The sequence below is a fragment of the Anabrus simplex genome, chromosome 2 (genome assembly GCF_040414725.1).
Source record: "Anabrus simplex isolate iqAnaSimp1 chromosome 2, ASM4041472v1, whole genome shotgun sequence".
Classification (NCBI taxonomy): domain Eukaryota; kingdom Metazoa; phylum Arthropoda; class Insecta; order Orthoptera; family Tettigoniidae; genus Anabrus; species Anabrus simplex.
Genome location: NC_090266.1, coordinates 198,101,377 through 198,120,541, shown reverse-complemented (window position 1 = coordinate 198,120,541; position 19,165 = coordinate 198,101,377). Strand labels below are relative to the sequence as shown.

The 19,165-nt window shown below is 37.2% G+C and overlaps 1 protein-coding gene across 1 annotated transcript in view; it reads left to right on the top strand.

The window, feature by feature from the left end:
• Positions 1–19,165, top strand: part of LOC136863482 (transcription initiation factor TFIID subunit 4) — a 681,682-nt gene that overhangs the window by 538,183 nt on the left and 124,334 nt on the right. The window lies entirely within an intron of this gene.

Genomic DNA, 19,165 nt, shown 5'->3' with positions numbered 1-19,165 from the left:
ATCATGGGACTAATTTCAATCTTATAATGATCATCCTCAGCCACTTATAGCAAAAAATTGACAAAGCATTGGACTATAATATATACATATAACTGACAAAAGTTATACATTAAAATTGGGTGATGTGCTTATGACTTGTGTTATGAAGTTTGATGTGTCTTGAAAAAGTAAAATGTTGTGTCTAGTGACATCACAACAGGTGTAAATCCTTGAAATTAAAATTATTTCCAATGAAGTTCATATTGGATACAATAATATTTTGATGAATGTTAAATTCATCCCATTTTATTAGTTGAGTCTGTAGAAAGTACATGTAAAAGAATGTCAGCATTCACTATAATCATGAATGTCACATGAGTGCTATCGGTTAAAACCCACAAATTGGGTAATAAGATGATGCTGAGGAGAAATTGCCAATATTTTTTTCTTGAGAGAGCTTCAATAGAGTTGATTGCCTGGGTTTAACTTGTATACTTCTGTAGTTTTCTGGTAATTCAAAAATGAGGTGTGGTTAATTGACATTTGTAGAACCTCGTAAACTGTATATAAATTTGTGAATTGTGCCAGTACAGGTTGTTGAAGATAGCATCTGAAAGGGAAAGCAAAGAACAAGCACAATGTGGCTTGTGAACCAATGTTGGTCAAAAGTGTATGAGTAATGTGTTTTGCAGGACTCACCTCTGGTAGCACCGTCACTGATGATTGTATACAGACTAAAGCTCAACTGACCACTGACGAGAGTATGTGAGGAGGAAGGGGAAGTGAAGGGAATGTTGTTTAGGGTCAATCTGGCAGATGCAATGGGGTGGGGAATTTTTGGAGGGGTATATATCTGTGTGTTCATGGGATTTGTTATTCTTATTAATTTTGTATTTGAAATATACAGGAATGATGATGTCAAATAATGTATTGGATTTTTCTGAAATTTCATTTATATTGAAATTGGGGTTGAAGTACTGTTCCAAACGTATGAAAACATTCTCCGTAATATTCAAAAGAGCCCCCTTGTTTATCACCTTAATGATTCTCATGTCTTCTTCAATGCTTTTGAATTTGTGTCCATCTCCAGCATGTGGGTCATGTCTATTTGCGTTAGTGTGTTCCTGATATCTGAAAGAGAAATTCTTGCCTGTCTGTCTAATACATGTGACTTCACAACTGTTACATTGTGGTTTGTAAACACCTGGTATGGTAAATTTTTTATTACGATTGATATTGTGTGCGTTGTGAAAATTAATTGTATTTTTGTTGTTTGTTTTATATGCTATGTTTTGGCCGTACTTTTTAAAGATGTTTGAGACCTGGTATACATTATTGTTATTGAAGTTGAAGACAGAAGTTGGTGTTTTAGTTGTTTTTTTCCTAGATAAAGTTGTTTGAATGTTATGTTTGAACTTATTATTTTTTCTATGAATGTTCTGTTTTATCCACTGGACTCGGTGATATATAGGATTGTGTTAAGTTCTGTTTGGCAATCTTTATTGGATAACAGTATCTTAAATGCCCGGTAAGCCATGCTCTTATAAGCTGCTCCTTTTTGGGATTGGGAATGTATTGAGTTATTACATATGGTGTTAATTATTTGGGTTGGTTTTCTGTAAATGTTGAAACTAAGGGAATTTGAGTGTCTCTTAATGATGAGGTCTAGATAATTGAGGCAGCACAAAACACATTACTCATACACTTTCGTCCAACATTGGTTCACAAGCCCCATTAAGTTTCTTCTATGCTTTCCCTTTCAGATGCTATCTTCAACGACCTGTATTGGCACATTCACAAATTTATATACAGTTTGGGAGGTGCTACAAATGTCAATTAACCACACCTCATTTTCAAATTTTCAGGAAACTATAGAAGTTTACACATTAAACACAGGCAATCAACTCTATGGAAGCTGTCTCAACAGAAATGGGCAATTTCTCCTCATCATCATATTACCCAATTTGTGGATTTCAACCGACAGCACTTGTGACATTCAAATTCTTATACACATACTTTCCACAGACTCAACTAATAAAATGGGAGGAATTTGACATTCATCAAAATATTATTTTATCCAATGTGAATATCATTAGAAGTAATTTTAATTTCAAGAATGTATACCTGTTGTGACATCACTAGATGCAAAATTTTACTTTTTTAACACACATCAAACTTCATAACTCAAATCATGAGCACATCACTGATTTTTAATGTATAAATTTTGTCATTGTTTTATTTATTGTTATATTTATATGTATAGTCTAATGCTTTGTCAATTTTTAGCTATAAGTGGCTGAGGATGATCATTATATAATTGAAACTAGTCCCACAATGTGATATATATAAATAATCACACATGATAACTGAAGAGTGGAAATGTCAAACGTTCTAAGTGCCATTTTCTAAATTTTACAGGAGAAGGAAAAAACTGTCCATCTGTGTTTGCATTTAATTTATTCCTTCAAAAATACGTATGTACGGATTAGGTGGAATTCTTATTTCTACTTATTGTAATTGTATCAATATAGACCAAAATGCAGATAATTGCATACGATATGACTAGCATGAAGAAATCAGCATTGTAGCTACTTTTCATAAATGAAAAGAAGCAATAAAAAAAATGTTCGTTATACTGTTAATTCTCTATGGAATCTGGGAAGAGTTTGAAATTGGCCTATCTTTTCCTTTGTAAAATCTTTAAGCATTGGAGATTTTGATTTATTTACTTTCTTTTATAATATTCCCTCATTTAATTTAGTATGATATCCAACCTCATTATTTTCTACATCCAAAATTTAAGTTCTTATTGAATTTCCTGTTTTGATTAAAATGGGCCCAAGGGACCCAATTTCAAAATAAACATTGTTTCATATTAATCAGCTGAACACTTAAATTCTAATAACAGTGCAGTGTTGTATTCTCTTGTAGAAAAATTGTGATTTTGAAATCTTTAAAGCCCTTTTTCATTAAAAAAATTAAATTGATGCCCTTTTTTCATCCAGTTGTCTTCATGGTATTATTTTAATTCTAGACTTCTAAATGAAATAAAAATGATCAGAAATTACTAAGAATATTTAATTACTGATAGTTTTTTTTAAATATGAGTCTTTTACTAGTCTAATTTGATTTTTTATTTGCGACGTATGCTCCGTTGTTGATCTATATTCTGTCTAATCGCGAAAAATAAACTGATCACTGCAAGTGCGTGTTTTGATTTATTTCAATATGGCATCCTTAAAGGCCTATCTTTATTTTTTCTTTTCTTCTGGTAGATTGCTGCAGACAAGAAATTCCACCTCTCTCAGCATGAGAAAACTGCTCTCCATCAAGGTAACATCACGCGCCAACAAGCAAATCGTCTGATGTTATTAACTCAACTCCCTACATCTGCAAAACAGCCACAATTTTTATGTGTGTCATGCTTTTGCAAGTGCTAACATCCGTTGGAGCGCTATAGAAAATCTTACAACGTATCTACATTACATGATAGTAGGGTTGCCAGATTTCCAGTTGCAAATAAGGAACACTTCAATTTCTTTGCCATATAGCGCTAAAATAAAACATTATAGTCATTTAATGAAGGAGAAAAGAGACTAGGGATGTATTAACTAATAAATACCAGTAATATTATACTAGCGTGAAATATTTATTATTTTATTACAAAGTAATGATGCATTAGTCTTTAGATTAAAATGCACATTTCACTAGTACTTGTCATCTGAAGATGCAATTTGCAACAACTTCTTATTCAACAAAACTTTATTGTGAAATTCCTTACAATTCTCATTATAGCTGAGTACACAAACAGTTCATTTTTTATTAAATCTGCAGAACTTTTCTTTATTGCCATTACTGAAACTACTTTCAGTATATGCATTCGACAACACTAACACAAACTTAAGTTTATTTTCAGTGTATTTCCAGGCTATTAAAACCTCTAATATATACCCACCTCTCTGGTATTGTTTTACCAGCACCACCCTTCCCAGAAAACAAATTGACTACTTCAACAACTTTTGAACACACGTCATCCATATTCAGCTTTTCCTCTAAACATAGTATCTCCAGTAACTAAAAAAAATTTTTGTCCGGCCGCACGGTGTAGGGAGCAACGCGTCTGCCTGTCACCCGGCGGCCTCGGGTTCGATTTCCGGATGGGTCAGGGTATTTTAATTGAAAATGATTAATATCCCTGGCCTGTGGACTGGATGTTTGTGTCATCCTTAACGTTCCTTTCCTCATATTCAACTCTCTAGAAATATAGCCACCCATTCAGTCACTGTTTTGTCTAGTCCAATTGCACTCATTTTTGCCAGTAGTCTCCCATGATCCACCCTATCAAATGCTTTAGACAGGTCAATCGCGATACAGTCCATTTGACCTCCAGAATCCATGATATCTGCTATATCTTGCTGGAATCCTACAAGTTGAGCTTCAGTGGAATAACCTTTCCTTCTTTGATTGACAGGGAATCCTTGTCGGAAAATTTGTTCAGAATGAGTGCCGTTTGTTTGAAATTCTTGGCGTAGTGTTTTACTGCTCACAACCATGTCCCTCACCTTGTAACTACAGGTTCAGGAGGTAGCAGAGTGTCAGGTAATTTCTCTCTGAATACACTAATTCTTGAATGGAACTGACAAAAAACAGATTAAATTAACTTATTCACTGTTGGAAACAATTTTCTTACTTCCTCTGCAACTTGATAGAGGCAAAGGACAAGACAAATTAATTGTGTGAGATTAGGGTAAAATGGGTTCAAAAAGCTCACCTGCTGCAATCACATAAGCTGCTACATCTGTTAATTATAACAGTACTCTTTGATCTTCAGCACCATTATGATATAATATTTTAAATCCTGAATTAACAAAATATGTAATGCTTTTGGGACTTTGCTTTTTGAACTTCCTTTGAGCATAAAAGATGGACCTTTCCTGATACATTTTTGCTCATTTTTCCAACAATTAAGTTCACTATATATCGGCCAAGTGAATGTGTTTCTTCAACAACTAAAATGCAAATATTAGAGTTGGCAATTATCATCACAAATTTCTGCAAGTGCTGACTGATAAACTGGATTAAGGCAGCTCTTATGTAGGGCTGCCAGATGTATGGTTTTGTCTGGAATGTTACTTTCTTCACACTTTATTCTGCATACAGTGCACCCTTTAAACCATAAGCTGAATGTTCCGTTTTCTTAAATACTGCTATGTAGACAATAGTATAATATCAAAAAAATTGTGGTTAAGATAGAGTACAAGATATTCTGTATTCTGACCAAAGATCAGTCATCACAATCGAGAACAGCATCTCCGGCAGTGTACTAGCTGTACTAGAGCACATGCAGGACATGTAAAGAATGGGGGGAATAACATTCTGGTAACAAAGTGACTCCAATGAATGATTTGTTTACTGGAGAAATTAAGATCCCTGCAAAAAAATGTTTGTGTTAATTGTGTAAATTGTTTGATTTTAATGATTCTAATGTTTCTGCACTGATGAATTGTATAATTCTAGGAAACTCACCCCAGTTCAGAAATCCTACAATGTGCTTCAGTGGAATAACATTTCCTAAATCCAAACTGCCTTCTATCAAACCAGTTATTAATTTTGCAAACATGTCTAATATAATCAGAAAGAATGCCTTCCCAAAGCTTACATACAACGCATGTCAAACTTACTGGCCTGTAATTTTCAGCTTTATGTCTATCACCCTTTCTTTTATACACAGGGGCTACAATAGCAACTCTCCATTCATCTGGTATAGCTCCTCCAACCAAACAATATTCAAATTCAAATAAGTACCTCAGATATGGTACTATATCACAACCCATTGTCTTTAGTATATCCCCAGAAATCTGATCAATTCCAGCTGCTTTTCTTCTTTTCAACTTTTGTATCTTATTGTAAATGTCATTGTTATCATATGTAAATTTTAATAATTCATTGGCCTTAGTCTCCTCCTCTATCTCGACATTTTCCTTGTAACCAACAATCTTTACATACTGCTGACTGAATACTTCTGCCTTTTGAAGATCCTCACATACACACTCCCCTTGTTCATTAATTATTCCTGGAATGTCCTTCTTGGAACCTGTTTCTGCCTTAAAATACCTATACATACCCTTCCATTTTTCACTAAAATTTGTATGACATCCAATTATGCTTGCCATCATGTTATCCTTAGCTGCCTTCTTTGCTAGATTCAATTTTCTAGTAAGTTCCTTCAATTTCTCCTTACTTCCACAACCATTTTATTTCTTTCCAGTCTGCATCTCCTTCTTAGTCTCTTTATTTCTCTATTATAATAAGGTGGGTCTTTACCATTCCTTACCTCCCTTAAAGGTACAAACCTGTTTTTGCATTCCTCAACAATTTCTTTAAACCCATCCCAGAGTCTGTTTACATTTTTATTTACCGTTTTCCACCGATCATAGTTACTTTTTAGAAACTGCCTCATGCCTGCTTTATCAGCCATATGGTACTGCCTAATAGTCCTACTTTTACGACCTTCCTTTCTATCACATTTATTTTTGATTATGACAAAAACAGCTTCATAGTCACTAATACCATCTATTACTTCAGTTTCCCTATAGAGCTCATCTGGTTTTATCAGCACCACATCCAGGATATTTTTCCCTCTGGTTGGTTCCATCACTTTCTGAGTCAGCTGTCCTTCCCATATTAACTTATTTGCCATTTGTTGGTCATGCTTCCTGTCGTTTGCATTTCCTTCCCAATTGACATCTGGCAAATTCAGATCTCCCGGTACAATCACATTTCTTTCCATGTCGTTTCCCACCTAGCCGACTATCTTATCAAATAATTCCGAATCCGCATCAGTGCCGTTCCCGGTCTGTACACTCCAAATATATCAAGTTGCCTATTATCTTTAGAAATGAGCCTTACACCTAGAATTTCATGTGTCTCATCTTTAACTTTTTCGTAGCTTACAAATTCTTCTTTCACCAGAATGAATACTCCCCCTCCCACCATTCCTATCCTATTCTCTACGATACACACTCCAGTGCCGTGAGAAAATTTCTGCATCCGTTATATCATTTCTCAGCCATGATTCAACTCCTATTACAATATCTGGTAAATATATATCTATTAAATTACTTAATTCTATTCCTTTCTTTACAATACTTCTACAGTTCAACACTAACAATTTTATGTCATCCCCACTTGATTTCCAGTATCCTGTTCCCTTATCACCGCTCCCTAGGCCAACCTGTTTCCCTGAATGTACCTCCCTATTACCCTTCCAAACAAATTTCCTAACTTATACGTACCACTGCGGTTTAAGTGAAGGCCATCTGAGCGCAGATCCCTATCTCCTACCCACTCATTAGGATCTAGAAATTTCACTCCCAGTTTCCCACATACCCACTCCATAGTCTCATTTAAATCCCCAATCACCCTCCAGTCAGTATCCTCCTACACAGTATTCCACTATTAACAATCTCCGGTTTCTTAAACTTCACCCATGCTGCATTTACCAGATCCCACACATCTCCAGCTATGTTGGTACTTATATCAGCTTGCCTTACGTTGTTGGTACCAACGTGAAACACTACCACCTTCTCCTTCCCCTCCTCCCTCTCTTCTACTTTCCTCAACATCTGCCTCAACCTAATTCCTGGATAACATTCTACCCTGGTTCCCTTGCCTCCACATACTTTCCCCACGTGTCTAACGATGGAATCCCCCATGACCAGAGCCTCAACCCCACCCACCTCATTTGATCCCCTCCCCTCCTGGTCGGTCCTATCTTTCCTGATAGCTGCAGAAGCTACTTCCTCCTCCCTTTTCTCTTTCCCATGACCCTGTTCCACCTGTCTTTTCCTATCCTCTACTCTACATTTCCCTTTCCTACCTTTTCCCTTCCTCCTACTTCCACACATCTCAGCAACAGTTCCCTGTCCCTCATCTTCCCTCTGTTGTTCTACCTGGAGTGACTCGTACCGATTTCGCACAGACACCTGTCCTGAATTCTGATCCTGAATAGAGCCCTTAGCCTGCAATCTCCTTCCCCTTAGAACATTAGACCACCTGTCTTCTACAACTCCCCCCTTTCCTTCCCCTCCCTCTTGTACACCTACTGTAACCTGTAGTACATTGTTTGAGGGAGTCCTATCTTCCTTCCTGTCTTCTGTGAGAATCCTAATTATCTCCCTCAAACTTTCCAACTCTTCCCTCATACCCCTCAATGCCTCGCCACACCCACAGTTCGTACACTCGTGCTCCTTAGCCATTCTTTACAGAAAAAAATGAAATTAAAAATAAAATAACTTATTTGCAGGAAATAAATGAACGGAGATATATATGTTGTCTGGGATAGTACTCAAAGATCACACTACAATAAGGTAATTTATATACGACTACACTACAATATTACTTAGTCATGCTCTATTTTTTATCCTACTACCCCTAACAGGATAAAAACTGCTGTTAATTACTGAATATCGAAAGTAATACACAAGAACTACACAATTCCAAACTGCAATTAAGCCTATCTTAATTACAACAACAGTATTTTAGTAAGAGTTTCTACGGATACCTCTACTACACCAGTACTACACAAATATTTTACAATAATAAAATAAGCACACTAAATTCTAATAGGATATTACTCGTATACTACTGTACAGTACACTACAGTAATTTTTAAACTACTTTTTTTTTTTGCTAGTTGTTTAACGTTGCACCGACACAGATAGGTCTTACGGCGAAAAACTACTTTCAGACGTATCCTAATTACGATACCGGTACCGTATGTCACTACTAAGCACAAACAGAAATGAAATTTGCAAGAACTACTGTACTCAAAGATTACCAACAAAGCTAAATGCTTAGACAAATTATATTAGTACTACGCTCTAATAGATACAACAATGGGTATCTGACAATAGAAATAAATAAATAAAGAATAGGGGTATACGGACTTCATGTGCGCTCTGTAGAATGCCTATCAAATCACACTCAAATATATTTAGATATGTATTAACATTTATGCATTCTAGGCTAGAGTGGAGAGCAGTGCGGACTTCATTAAGTTCCATAATTCAAGTTTTTAAGGATTTAAATAGAAAGAAACATATGTATTTATATATTTCTAAATAATTTGAGTGTGATTTGATAGAATCCGATGATGTTCTTTCAAGAATGAAAAATGTCATTCTATTTTAATTAAATTGTTTCTTTTTTAGGTATAAATTTATTACCATATGTTTTCTTCTTCAGATAGTTTATTAATTCATAATTAGTTTTGGCAGACTGAAGAGACTAAAAGTTATAAATAATTACCAATTAAATTATATTTACCATAACAAGACAGAAGCTGAACTGATTAATGTTTTTAGTTGTCAGAGTCATATGATGTTTGAATGGGGTTAGGTTACCAAGGAAACTAACAGACCAAGGAAGTTGGCTGCTTGGCATAGGTCCTGTAGCTGTAAATTTGTGTTTGAAAAATAGTGAATTCATACCCCATCGTTGACACCTGTCAGGTAGGTTCTCCAAATTTTCTCATTTTTGACAAAGACAAAAGACAAAGTCACCTCCGTACAGGCCATGAAGGCCCTTGGAGGAGTGGAAGGTAAAGGCTTCCACCATTGTTAACCGCGGCACGTGATGGGGTAGAGAGGTTAGCTCTATGCCCGGCCGCCTTTGCCCCCAGGAATCAACCTGGTACTCATTTTTGGTGTAGGCTGAGTGAACCTCAGGGCCATATGCACCTCCGGAAGTGGAAATCTCGTTTCTTAAATTTTACGACTTCCTAACGGGGATTCAAACCCACGTCCTTCCGGGTGAACTGAGCACGCCTTTACCGCCTCGGCCAGGCAGCCCCTTTCTCATTTTTGTATCAGGAAAATTATGAGACTGTACCTTAATTAAGGCCATGGTTGCTACTTTCCCACTTATAGCCCTCTCATTTCTCAGAGCTGTATAATTTGAAGTAATTGCAGTGTGGGCTGGGAACAGAGGTTTGTGGAGGTACCTATTTTGATCATGGAGGCTTGCAGTATGCACACTGAAAAAAGTCATAACATTTTAAAAGGTCATAACTTACTTGGATGGGTGGACATATGGGTGAAAGCAAACATTAACTATAATCAGTGTCCTTTTGCAAACTGTCACATTCAGAAGAGCAATACAGAATACTGAGTTGCTTGTATTAATCATTATCTTCATTTCCCGTTTCCAGTTTCGCGCGTTGGGTTGTGAATCTAGGACCTCTTTTGCTGCTTGTCTCTCCACCACTCTTCTCCTTTTTAAAGTACATCTTCTGGTTTTCCTCCCTTCTTCTCTATGCACTCCCACACTGAATCTGTACGCCTCTTTCGGGGTCTTCCTCATGGTCTCTTTCCTGTTAACTTCTCTGGAAAAGCTCCTTTCGGCACTCTCTCTTCTCCCATTCTCATAATATGCCCATACCACTTTAGCTTTGTTGTTTCTATCCTGTCTTGAAGTTTCAAGATTCCTGTCCTTTTCCTTACCTCTTCATTTCTAATCCTATCCTTTCTGGTCTTGCCCTCGATACCTCTTAGGAATTTCATCTCCACTGCAGTATTCTACTCTCCTCTCGTTTTGTTATAGTCCACGATCCAGTTGCATAGGTTAGTATGGGTTCATAATAGATTTAATATAATACTTTCTTACATTTCTTCGGGACATCTTGGTTCCACAAAATACCCCTTACACTCTGGTAGAAGCTGTTTGCTTGTTGTATTCTTTTCCCAATTTCCTCGGTTATCTTTCCATCTTCTGTGATCACACTTCCCAGAATTTTACCATTCAGTTTTATCTTTCCTCTTCCTTCCTTCCTTCCTTCCTTCCTTCCTTCCTTCCTCCCTTCCTTCCTTCCTTCCTTCCTTTCCCTTGTCATCACTATTGTTTTACTTTTCTCTGTGCTTACTTTCATCCCAGATTTTTCTATCTCTTGATTCCATACTTCTACTTGTTCCTGCACTTCTGTTTCATCCTCACCCCATATCACTATATCATCTGCAAACAACATGTCTTTTGTTGCCTGTCTTCCCAATCTCTGTTTAATGTTCTTATGAATTTCATCCATGACTATGATGAATAGTATGGGGTATAGTACACTTCCCTGTCGGAGACCAGTTTCAACTTTTAACCATTTTGTTTTTCCTATACTAGTCTTCACACTACTAACACAATTTTTGTACATAGCTTTTATAATTTGCACTTCCACTCTGTTAACTTGTTTTTTCCTTAATGTGTCCCATACCAACTGTCTGAGCACACTGTCATAAGCTTTCTCAATGTCAATAAATGTCATCACTATGTCTTTTCCAAACTCCCATCTTTTCTCCATCATATGTCTTAATGTAAATACAAGGTCAAACATTGATCTGTCTTTCCTAAAACCATACTACTGTTCTTCCATTTCTCTTATAGCTTCCTCCTCAGTCTTCCTTCCAATACTCTCTCAAATATCTTAGCTACATGGGCAGTAAGGGTGTAGTTATTAAATTCCTTTTTATCACCTTTTTATTAATATCGGGATAATTAAACCCTTTCCCCACTCTTCTGGGATCTCTTTCTTCCTCCAGATTATTCTAAATAATCTATACAGCCACTGTAGCCCTATTGGTCCTGCTGCTTTTATCATTTCCGTAGTTACCTCATCGACTCCTGCTGCTTTTTTTTTTCATACAAATTTTTATTTTTTATTTTTCTATTCCACCTATTGAGAATTTTAGCCAAATCTCATTATTGTGAAGATATTACTGCTTTGGACGTCAGTGTTATTAGAATCAATGTATATCCCAATTTTAGCACTGTCATTTTAAATTGTTAAACTGTCCATTGTGTTTACAAATGCCTCTGTTCACGTATTTTACCACTTAGTTTTTAGAATCATAATTAAGTACAAATTAGTTATAAGCAAATTAACAATGACAGGTCTTAACCTTGAGATAAGTTACAAAGGCTGAGGATGCTCGAAACCAGGCGAAACATGTCCCTTTTAATGTAGTGTTGTAGTAATATGAATTTCTAACAACACAAAATCAATTGTATTGAATAGGTGGAATAGAAAAATAAAAAAATTTGTATGCAAATTATAGCAAATTTCTATACGGGTCTAAACATGAGAATAGTTACATGTAATCCTGCTGCTTTACCGCTCTTCATGTTTTGTATGGCTTTGTCTATTTCTTACATTGATATCTCCTTTTCTTGTTCTTCTTCTTTCCCCATTGTTTCTTCATGCTTCTTCTCATCTACCAGTTCACTTTATTTAATATTAAGCAATTCTGTTGCTTTGTTGCTTGCAATTGTGAGAAGTATTCTTCCTATCTTTTTAGTATGTCATCTCTTTGGATCAATATCTGCCCTGTTTCTGTTTTTACAAATTTTGTATCTTTCTTACATACCCTTTTGGCTTCTTTATATTTCTGCCAATTCTCTGTACTATTGCAGCTTATCTACTTCCTCCAAGCCATTTGTTTCTCTTTTACTGCTTCCTTTACCCTGCTGTTCCACCAAGGAGTCTCCTTTTCTTTTTTCCTCCCTGATGGTCTTCCACAGCTGTTTACTGCACACTTTACAAATCCATTTCTGAAACATGGCCATTCCTCTTCCACACTTCACATCATCTTTGGGAATTTCTTTCTTCAGATCCTCTTGAAACTTTTCCCTCATTTTTTTCTTGTTTAACTTCCATCCCTTTATTTTTCTTTCCCTTTTTTCTATTAACTTCATTATTTTACCAAGTCTTAATTTGGCTACCACCACTTTATCCTCTTCAGTCCCAGGAGACAAAAAATTGGAATATGACAGTGATATTCACTAAAGTGGATCGCAGTTCACCTAGAGCCACCGGCGAGTGCAGACGTACGGAGTGGAGGGTCCCTGGAGTGGGAGAAGGTAGTGTAAGTGCGGAGTGTTGGAAGTCAGCGAGGTGCTTACAGGCAATGATTGGTACAGAGCAGTACAGGGCGAGCATAGGTGGTTGGGAGGGAAGGAAGAAGAAAGAAGAAGTGAAGACAAGAAGATGCAGAATAGAACTGGATAAAATAGGATACTTTATACTTTCTGCAGCGGTGATTTTGATATTGCTTTGGATTGGGGGAGTAGAACTGAACCCAGGTCCGACTTCCAGAGGAAATATGAGCTGGGAGGACATGGAAATAATCAGAAAAATCGTAACAGAGGTGGTAGCAGAGACATGTCCCTTCGAACAAATCAAGAACATGATCAAGGAACAAACGAGGGAGTTTGAAGAAATGAAGGGGTGGTTTCAGGAAAAGATAGAAGACACAGCTTCACAGGTGAGAAGAAATGGTGAAGAAGTTTCAGCATTAAGAGAGGAGATAGGGAGATTGGAAGAGGAGATATCGAAACTGAAAGCCGACGTAGTTGTTAACACCCGAAGTCGCAGAAATAAATGCTTATTTATATATGGAGTGCAAGAGGGTAAGAAGGAAGATAAGACGAGTATAGTTTATAAAGTAGTGGACATAATTCAGGGTAAAATGAAAATAAATTTCAGTGAAGTGGACATTGATGATGTGACAAGAGTGGGAAGATTTAGAGGTAATAGGCCTATCAAAGTGCAATTATTTTCTACACTGATGGCTGATACAGTGGTGCGTAATGCAGGTAACGTGCAAGGAGAAAAAATATGGATAAGGAGGGACATAGGAGCTGAAGAGTGGAGGAATGAAAAAACTCTTAAAAAACACATGATACGAGCTAGGCAGCAAGGGTTGAATGCAGTCATCAGAGGACAGGAATTAGTGGTGACAGGCAACAGATGGAGGAGAGTATGGTCGGTGAATAGACTGATGGACCTAGAACGGAGGATGAAACAAGATGAGGAGGCTAAGAGAAGTGTAGTGAATAACGGGGATGACAAACGAGTGGAAGATAATAGGCAAGTGAAAGATAACGAGGGTAGAAGTGTAATTATAGGAAGTAGTACTGAAAAGTGTCAAGAGAGACAGAGCGAGGTGCTAAGTGGAAGTATGAACAACGGTAAGGAAAGAGCAGTGGACGGACAATGCAGGAGAGAGGCTGAAGATCAAAGGGGCGATGGGGGAAAGGAGAGTGAGCAACAAGAAGCTGAGAGAGCTGAGTGTAGTGGTGTAGTTAGACAAGATCAGGGTATAAAAGTAAGGCCAGTGTTAACCCGTGAGTACCTCGCACAGAATTTGAGGGAGAGATAGAAGATTTACGGACATGATGAGAGCAATGAAAAGTAGTGAGGGTTTTGTTACAAGAAGTAAAAAACAATAATATAGCGAGTAAGTAAGTAATTAAGGGCGTGGAGGCTGAAATGGTGTGAAGGAGAAGTGGTATATAAGTTATGATATGTTATAGGGTTGAAATGTGGTGTTGGAGAAGTGGTGGTATAAGATGGTGGATGGCAGTTTGTTGATATTTGGAGCTGGAGGAGTGATGGTAAATGTGGTGTTGGATAAGTGTTGTAATTTGGCTATTTGTAAATTTTGGTTTGGGGGAAGATGGAGTTTTCGGTAGGTAATTATGATGGGTATTAGGATGAGTATGAGTGTATGGCAAATTGAGCAAATTATGATATGTTATAGGGTTGAAATGTGGTGTTGGAGAAGTGGTGGTATAAGATGGTGGATGGCAGAAGGTGAGTGTATTTGTAGAAGAAGTAGAGCTGGTACGCTGAAGTGTGGTGTTGGAAGTATTGAAGGCTTAGGATTCAAGTTATGATATGTTATAGGGTTGAAATGTGGTGTTGATGGCTATTTAATTTTTGGAGCTGGAAACAGGTGAGTTTATTAACATTTTGTATTGTATTGGTGACTGGTATAAATGCTGAGTGATGGCAGACGAGTGTGTGTTAGGGCTGAAATGTGGTGTTGGAAGTAGAGGTGGTATATGTTGAGATGTGGTGTTGGAAAGGTATGGAGATGTAGTAATGTAACTCGGCTATTTGTAAATTTTGGTTTGGTAGAAGATGGAGTCTTCAGTAGGTAATTATGACGGGTAGGATGAGTATGAGTGTATGGTAAATGCAAGTTATGATATGTTATAGGGTGGAAATGTGGTGTGGGAGAAGTGGTGGTATAAGATGGTGGATGGCAGAAGGTGAGTGTATTTGTGGAAGGAGTAGAGCTGGTATGCTGAAGTGTGGTGTTGGAAGTATTAAAGGGGTTGAAATGTGGTGTTGGAGAAGTGGTGGTATAAGATGGTGGATGGCAGAAGGTGAGTGTATTTGTAGAAGAAGTAGAGGTGGTATATGAGGTAGGGTTGGTGTGGTATTGCTAAAATGTGGTGTTGGAGTATTGCTGGCCAAAATTTTTGGAGGCGTGATTGGTATTTGTTATTCATTGCCGAAATTTCTGGAGATGAGAGGTAATTTTATTATGGAGTGTTATGACGGAATGAAATGAAAGGAAGCAATGTTAACGCAGATTGGTAAAAGTTGCGGTATGGTTGATTGGAACGCAATGACGGAATAAGATGGCCGGGCTGGTATGCAATCATGTAATGGCTGGTTTGGAATGCAACCTGGTAATGCTGCTGCTGCAGCTTATGCTGGAGTAGGTCAGGGAACAATAGAGGTGATGAAAATGCTGAAGTAAGAAGGTTGCGTACGTGAGAGTGATAACAAGCATGGAGTTGTAACACCAGCAGTAGAATGTAAACATTGACCAGGCTGTTGTGAATTGATGTAGATGGAGTTGGTTCTGGTATAAAACCGGGACGGTATTGTTTATTTCATTTTATGTTATTTAGTATATAGTGGAGAGGGGTGGCTCAGGTTGGACTATTCTTATTAATCTTATTTGTTATTTATTATTATTATTGTGAACATGTATTCGGGGCTGAACGCCTGTTTTGTTCACTAATAAATACAATACAATACAATACACTAAAGTGGATAATAGGGAATCAGAGATGTTGAGAAAAATTCCAGAAAAAATATTCTACTGATAGGGTGTCCAAAATCGATGGTGCACATATGTACACCTTAGGTTTTTATTACATAAAAATATTTAACAAAATTATACATATACCTTATTAATGTTGAAAATTATGGTACATTTACACCCAGATTAAATCACTAAATTACATAAATGACTTAAACTAAAAATAGATGGTATACATTTGACATGAGAACTTTATGAAATAATAAGCAAGATGCTCCTCAACAACCATGATGTCAGTGTCCAAACCAAGCTATAACTCTAAAAATACCTGAAGAATGCAAGCATACTGTACATATTACATTCTAATTACATGGTCAATCATTACTTTACATGGTATTTCATGAAACAGTTGTTCTTGAGGACACACAAGTACATATTGCATTTTACACACAGGATTCTTGATTTGGTCTTGCATCCTGGGAGCCTACACTTGGATGGAAAACTGTCGTTCGAATACTTGGGAAAATGCCCGTAGATATCAAATCTGACCTCCGGAATAAGTTGTGATATCACTTTATGGCCTTTATAGGCTGGTTGTTGTTCTTCCTGTTCCCTTTTTTTTTTTTTGCATCATCCTCAAATGCCAACAGTGCGCAGTCTTCACTGTGAGTGCCTGACTGACTGTGAAATTGTTTCAGATCTAATCTGGGCATTAGCTAACGGAGACGGTATTGTAGGAGGTTCATTTGTTTTTTCTTAGGGATATCTGATTTCTATCATGCCCTTCTGTACATTAACCATCCGTTGACAAGGATAAGGTCTACAAAATTGTTGAAGACTCGTACTGTCCATCTTTTTGTTCGTGCAGTACATGTATAGTATGCCAACAATCTATCACAAAGGTCAGTTCTCCCCATGTTTGGATTATAACTCCTTGTTACTGCTGGCTGTGGTACCTCAATTTTCTTTTTTTCTTGTTTGAACCAACGCATGTATGTGGCCTGTGGCTCGCTTCCAACACAAGTTGACCAAAATATAACACATTTCTTGTCTTTCCATTTCAGAACACAAACATTTCCATCTTCCCTAACTTTCTCATCCCACTCCCCTCTTTGCAACTATCAACTTACTAACCACAGGCCCAATTCCGTTTTTCAAGACAGTTCTTATTTGATGAATGCCACTACTCATCATGAACTCTGCACACTTCATGCTGGTAAAGAAATGGTCAGTGTAAATGACATGTCTATCCTCTGACTCTGTCACACTTAACAGTTTCACAATGCTGCCACCCAAACCAGGCTCTTTCAAGTTATTTTCAAAAACAGTTCCTCTCCCCTGATATATACAGAAGTCTAATACTAATCCATCTCTAGCTGCCAAGACAAAATTTTTAAGCCCAATTGGGTTAGGTTTTGAGGTGACGAACTGGCAAAACCTACACCTCCCTGAAAAGGGTATCATTTGTTCATCAATCAATAGGTGTGCAGGCCTTGGCAACGTCAGACACTTATCCTTAACAATATTTATCATTGGCCTGATTTTCCACAGTTTATCAGACAGATCATGTTCAGCTAGGTTGTCTGTGAAGTGCAGGTAATTCCTGAGCTCAAAATATCTACCTTGAGGCATACATTCTGAAATTAAAGGCATTTTCAATACCCTGCTCCAGTATAGTTTCTCCTGTGGGAGCTTCAGAGTACCCATCAAAATCTGAATCCCTGTAAACTGTAGTAATTCTGCAGCTGTGGTCTGATCAGAGCGCAAGTCACGTTTCTGCACTGAATACAGGTTTGTTTGCTCAGCCAATAATTCCTAAAATTCAGTTGGCAGACATTCATGAAAGGCCTCTTGTACTCCTTTAGGACCATTTTCATGGACCTTCAGTTCCGCTTCAAATTCAGGCTCCTTTCTCTCAATTCTGCAAAGCATTCCAAATTAGTGTGAATTAACATCCAATTATGAAACGTAAATTAGGCTTATACTCATTTAGTATATACAAGTACATGCGCTTGCTTTACATAATGAGAAGATAAGTTCCTTCAATATAGAAAATATAGGATATTTTGACCATTCCTTGTTGTTTTCCACTTCATCAAACGGGTATTTACTTGCAGTGGTGTAGTAGCAGCTGTCAAATGTACACTATCTTCATTTTCTGATTCCGATTCTGTGGATGAGTTTTCTATAATTACTGTCTCAAATAACTCATCATCTGTGTCCGACAGTTCGGCATCACTGTTATCTACTAATGCATCTGTAGTAAGGATGCCTGTAAATGTAAAACACTACTTAATGATGCAGGAAATATAGGAAAAAATCATAACCTCAAAGAGGGAGAATATTGTTGTAGGGACCTGAGTTGCACAAATTTACACCTCATTTTAACCGGATAAAAACATACCGAAATATTAATTACAACACCTTAAATACTATGTGTTTTCAATTATTAAATATAACTGCAAGTATTACAATAGTTATTTCATTTATATGCCGTTAAATATAATATTTACCAGTACTTACTTCTCTTGCTGTGCTCTCTAGCAGCCATCTTGGTCAAATGTAAAATTCCATGTGGTCTGGCTCACTGCTGAACCGGTATAGTGTGCTCCTAGTGGTTTCATTTTGAACTAATAAGGTAAGCATACATGTGCCACATGGCACAAACATAAAAATCTAACCTCAGTGTGTAGAAATAAAACAAAAACTGAAGGTGTACATATGTACACTTCTGGACTCAAGAGGTTATGGTCTCCTTCGAAATCTGCTCTTTGGGTTCGAACCCCACTGTCGGCAGCCCTGAAAATGGTTTTCCGTGGTTTCCCATTTTCACACCAGGCAAATGCTGGGGCTGTACATTAATTCAGGCCACGGCCGCTTCCTTCCCACTCCTAGCCCTTCCCTGTCCCATCGTCGCCATAAGACCTATCTGTGTCGGAGCGACGTTAAGCAACTAGCAAAAAAAAAAAAAAAAAATCTGCTCTTGGCATTGCTGTCACATCTTCCAGTTGTCTATGTTTCTCCTTCTCCACCAGAATAAGATCAATCATTGTCTTTGTCTTTCCATCTCCCCAACCATATATAGTTCTTTTTTCTGAACCATGTATTGTCAACAATTAATCCATTCCTTCTACAAATATCTATTACCAAATCTCCTTCTTCATCTTGGTTTCCATAACTATAGGGACCAATTATCTCTTCTTTTCCCTGTCTGTCTGTTCCAACATGTGCATTCATGCCTCCCATTATTACAACCTCTTTGTCTACAATACAACTTTCCAGTTCTTCTAGAAACTCTTCTAAAC